Here is a 6009-nt window from a genome sequence, read left to right on the forward strand (position 1 = left end):
GCTCGCGGTGTTCTGGTAAGAGGAGCAGTGTTGCTTTCATTTTCTGTTTTGGGAGCAGATCTCTGCAGGTAGCACAGCCGGAAATTGCAGGAGTGCATTGTCTCAGGTTGAGACGTCCTTCGCGGTGAAGCAAGAGGGCAGTATATGCTGCGGGAAAGGGCTTTAGCCTTTGGCGACCTTGTTTTTTTGATTTGAGGCCATTTCGGGGCCTGTTTTGGAGGCAGAAGATTTCTGCACGCACTCAGGAAAAGGCTCAGTTTTATGCTGTGCAGCCACTGTTCTACAGGTCGGTGAAAAGTTACTGTAGAAATTGCATCGTATGCTTGTGCGCAGAGACATTGGGAGTTTTAGAATCATCCTTGGTTCCTGTTTATGCAAAATCGTCACTAGGAAGTGACTGTGTGGTCAAATACCACTTTCGTCAGTTTTGCACATTTGCCCTTGTGAGGGTGAAGCTGTGTTTTTTGCAGTGACAGAATTTTTTGCAGTATTCTGTAATGGCGTCTGATTCTCTTTCACAGATTGTCACTGAAAAGCTTGACAAGAACAACTTCCAGGCATGAAGTTTAGAATGACGAACTTCCTTATGGGAAAAGGATATTGGGAATTTGTTGCAAGAAATGAAGAAGAACCAGTTCTTCGTGATGTTCCCAATCAACAGCAAATACAGGCATTCAAAGCATGGCATGAGAGAGCCAGGAAAGTTATGTACTGGCTGTCTATCAACATTTCAGACTCTATGATTGTGCATATTCAGGATGCAAGTACGCCAAAGGAGGCATGGGATACTCTGTCAAAGATGTATAGCACAAATACGCAAGCCAGGAAAATGCAGCTCAAGCAAGAGTTGCACAATGTGCAAAGAGAAAATATGAGCATCAATGACTACCACATGAAGGTGAAGAAGATTGCAGATGCACTTGCTTCCATTGGGTCGCCAGTGGAAGATGATGATTTAGTTTCTGTGACCTTGAATGGTCTAGAAAAGGATTATGCACAGTTTCGGACATCCATTTCAGTTCGTGAAAGATTTCCTGATTTTGAGGAGTTGATTGCTCTTCTAATTTCTGAGGAGCAGAGAAATGGTGGTGCATCTTCTTCAGGAGGAACTTCAAAAGAAGCTGTCTTCTACTCAAATGCTGGAAGAGGTAGAGGCAGAGGTAGAGGAGGCCGATTTGGAGGCCGTGGTAGAAATCAGAATATGCAGCAAACTCAAGAAAACCAGTCCTATGGAAGAGGACATGGTAACTCTAGAGGCAGGGGGAGCCAAAGAGGTCGTGGTGGATGGCAAAGAGGTCAAAATGCAAACAGTAATGTTGAATGCTACTACTGTGGTAAAATGGGTCATATGGCTAAAGACTGCTATAAAAAGCAGAATGACATTATGAATGGAAAACTGCAACAAGGGAATTATGCATCTTCTAGTAGACAGGGTGATGATAGAAATGAGCATTTGTTCATGGTGCAGCACATGAACAATTCTGTGACAAGTGCAGAAGAAAGCAATGATGTATGGTATGTTGACTCAAGTGCATCAAACCACATGACAAGTCATGCAGAATGGATGGAGGATGCAAGGAAAATGGAAAAACCAGGATTTGTGGAGACTGGTGATGATACTGCACATCCTATTGTGCAGATTGGAAAAATTCCTTTGTCTATGCAGGATGGGAAAAAGAAATACATGTCCGATGTATTTCATGTCCCGAATATCACCAAGAATCTGGTTTCTGTTGGTCAAATGGTTGAACAGGGCTTGCAGGTCAGATTTAATCCTCATGGATGCTTTGTTGAGGATATGAAAAATAAAGGTCGCTTGATAGCAAAAGGAAAGAAGAAGGGCAGAATGTTTACGTTGGATGCAGACATGTCTGAATTGAGTGCAGTAATGTTTGCACATGGGACCGGTGTAGTTGCAGATATTGATATCTGGCATAAACGCATTGGTCATGTTAATGTACAGCGACTTAAATCAATGCAGGCCCAAAATATTGTTGCAGGATTGCCCAAATTCAAGGTTGCAGAAATGCATAAGATATGTGAAGCCTGTCAATTTGGAAAACAAGCAAGGAAACCATTTCCTAGACATGTTCAAGAGAGTAAGAAGCCATTGGAATTAATCCACTCTGATGTGTGGACTACTAAAGCTGCATCTCTTGGAGGCTGTCATTATTTTGTTACTTTTATTGATGACTATAGCAGAAAAGTTTGGGTGTATTTTATGAAAAAGAAAAGTGAAGTTTTTGGGCATTTCAAAACTCTTAAAGCTATGGTTGAAAAAGAAACAGGCCTGCAAATAAAATGCCTAAGGTCAGATGGAGGGGGAGAGTACCTCTCAAATGAGTTTGCAAGGTTCTTGCAGGAGCATGGCATAAAGCAGCAATATTCATGCAGTCATACCCCACAGCAAAATGGAATTGCAGAAAGAAAAAACAGACATATTGGAGAGGTGTCTCGTGCCATGCTCAATGAAAAAGACCTGCCAGATTTTTAATGGGCTGAAGCAGTTGCTACAGCAGTCTACATAATGAACAGGACTCCCACTGCAGCAATACATGGAATGACTCTAGAGGAGAGGTATACTGGTAGGAAACTAGATATTTCTCATTTGAAAATTTTTGGTTGCATTGCCTATGTACATGTGCCAGATGAGTTGAGATCCAAGTTGGATCCAAAAGCTGAGAAGTGCATCTTTATTGGTTACTCTCTACAGCAAAAAGGGTATAGATGCTATAACCCTTCTACTCGTAAGTTTACAGTGAGCAGAGATGTTTTTGACGAGATGAGTAGCTGGTATAAACCAGTAAATGTGATTGATGATGTAGATGCACAAAATGGTAATGCTGCACAGAATTCACAGCAGCAGTCACAAAATATTAGTGGACCTAGAGCGTCCTCTAGCAGTGGTTCACATTCTTTGCCATGGACAGGCAGATTGAGATCAGGAGAATCTTATCAAAGTAATGCAGATAGTGGTATGCAGGTATCACGAAAAGGAAAAGAGAAGGTTGATCAGCCCATGTTTGATGTGAATGCAGGTCACTCTTATGTGGATGGTGAATCCAGTGGCTCAGAACAGAGCATTGATGATGAGTTGGGTATTCCTTCTATTGTTACACCTGGAGTAAGGAAGACCAGGGATGTTTTGAGAGCACCTAGGAGTGAACCCACTTTGCGCAGGTCTACCAGAGTTAGGTATCCTGTGGATAGGCTAAAATATGATGGATTTACAGCCATTCACTATGCATATATGGTCAAGGTGATACAGGAACCAAAACCCACTTCTTTTGAGCAAGCCATGGGAAAAGAAAAATGGGAGAAAGCCATGGATGAAGAAATGGATGCCTTGGAAGCAAATGCTACATGGGAATTGGTACCTTTGCCTAAAGGTAAGAATGCAATTGGCTGTAAGTGGGTTTATAAGGTGAAGCACAATGCAGATGGTTCTGTGAACAGATACAAGGCAAGATTAGTAGTCAAGGGGTATGCACAAACATATGGCATTGACTATGAAGAAACATTCAGTCCGGTTGCAAGGATGGCAACCGTAAGAGCAGTCATTGCTATGGCTGCATCAAAGGGATGGTCTTTACATCAGATGGATGTAAAGAATGCCTTCTTGCATGGTGATTTGCAAGAAGAGGTATATATGGAGCAGCCACCAGGTTATGTGCATGCTGTTCATCCTGAGTTTGTTTGCAGGTTGAAGAAAGCCTTGTATGGCTTGAAGCAAGCACCTAGAGTATGGTCTGACAAGATAGGACAGTATCTTGTCACTATTGGCTTTCAGATTTCCAAGGCAGATTTCTCACTTTATGTGAGAAAAACAGAGAAAGGTATTATGCTACTTGTCATTTATGTTGATGATTTGATTATGACAGGTGACAGTGATGAAGGTATCCTTCATGTAAAAATGCTATTGAAGCAGAAGTTTGAGATGAAGGATTTGGGAGAGCTGCGTTATTTCTTGGGCATTGAGGTGATTAGATCACCAAGTGGGATACAGCTCTTGCAGAGGCAGTATGGATTGGACATGCTGTCCAAATATGGGATGACAGGCTGTAAGCCTATTTCAGTTCCTTTGGAGCAGAATGTGAAGCTGAGCACAGATGCAGGTGAGCTTCTGGAAGACCCTACTATGTACAGACGCATAGTAGGAAGTTTGATTTATATAACTATTACTAGGCCAGATTTGAGCTATGCTGTTGGATTGGTAAGTCAGTTTATGCAGGCTCCAAGGAAATCGCATTTGGATGCGGCTAGACGCATACTCAGGTATGTGAAGTCCACATTGCAGTATGGACTATTTTATGAGACTGGGGTTCAGATACAGTTGCATGGATACACTGATGCTGATTGGGCTGGTAGCATTTCTGATAGACAATCTACCAGTGGATATGTGTTCTCTTTTGGAAGTGCTGCAGTCACTTGGAGCAGCAAGAAACAGCCTACAGTTGCCTTGTCGAGTACAGAGGCTGAGTACAGGGGTGCAGCAATGGCTGCATGTGAGGTAGCTTGGTTGCATAAGCTACTTTATGATATGCATCAGTTTACAGATGGGCCAGTTGTCATTTATTGTGACAACATGAGTAGTATACACTTGGCAAATAACCCAGTCTATCATGCTAGAACAAAGCACATTGAGGTGCATTATCACTATGTGCGAGAGAGGGTTTTACTAGGTCTTATTGATCTAGTTTATGTCAGCACAGAGGATCAGGTAGCTGACATATTCATGAAGGCATTGGACGCAGAGAAGCTGCGCAAGTTCAGAGACCTGCTTGGTGTGCAGGAATTGGGATTGAGCTCGAGGGGGAGTGTTGAGATATTGAGCTCCACTCGTGATACGCCAAGGTGACTGTTGTGTATTTATGTCACCGACTTGTCAGTTGGAGATGCGGTTGGTACACCGCCCATAAATAATAGCTACATGATAGCTATCCTTATCTACTCTAGTTCGTGGCTCAGTTAGTATGCCACCTTAGTTAGTTGAGTTTGGTTTGAGACCCATATATAGGGTTCTTCTATTTCTTTGTATGAGAGTTCTTTTGGCTTACACAACTAAGAAGAGGAAAACTGTTTTTCAGCCTCCACCCTTGTGTGTATTCCCCCATTGTGCAAGCAAGAAAGCTACAAGTGAGACTCCTTCCTTCTCTCCCACAATCTTGACATTGTTTGCAATTGAAAATTTTGCAAAAAATGACAAAATAGATTGCATAGTATTGGTAGTATTGAGAGGTATCAAAAAAGAAGATTTACAAGACTAAATATGCCCTAAAGTGAATAGGCATATATACAATACTAGGGGAGAATAACCTCCTAAATAGGAAAAAAGGTATTAAGTGTATTCACACACATAACCACCAAAATATGGTACTAATAGTTTATTAATAAATAAACAATGTTTCTAGTTATGATATGACTACTTTTGATTTTGATTATGCTTAAGGTTAACTCACATCAAGTCCTTACTTGTCATAGATGGATGAAAAAGAGGATATGTTGGTAAGCACCATTGAAATCTCCACATCAACAAGTCCTGGGAATCTTATGGGATGCTAGAAAATTTAATATTGTGGGATGAGGATCCTACACTCTTGTGGGATAATGGGTGTTTTGCTTTTTCTTGTTGACTGCATAAGTAGCTATTAGGGTAAAGAACCATATTGTAAGTGCCCCCATGATGTAAAATAGATCTATAGGTGTAAGAGAGCTTAACACGGCTCTAAGCTCATCAATTTCACATGATCATAGAAGGAGTACAATCACATGGCCTAACCTTGTGAGGTTGGAAGGTCCTAGCCTAAGTAGGAATTTTTTTCCCATTGTTGCAGGAGTGATGGTTCTATAAGAAACTATTAATTAATATATAATTACTTTTTGAAGTGTTCATACATGTGCTTAATGGTTATTTTAATGGAATATATGGAATAGATTAATAGAAGGAAGTCCCTTTAATTTGTACACACAATGTGGTAGTATGCCTTGCTAATTAGATAATCAAAACAA

Source organism: Lygodium microphyllum, chromosome 9, assembly GCF_053477565.2.
Source record: "Lygodium microphyllum isolate KBCC chromosome 9, Lygodium_microphyllum_v1.1.10, whole genome shotgun sequence".
NCBI lineage: Eukaryota > Viridiplantae > Streptophyta > Polypodiopsida > Schizaeales > Lygodiaceae > Lygodium > Lygodium microphyllum.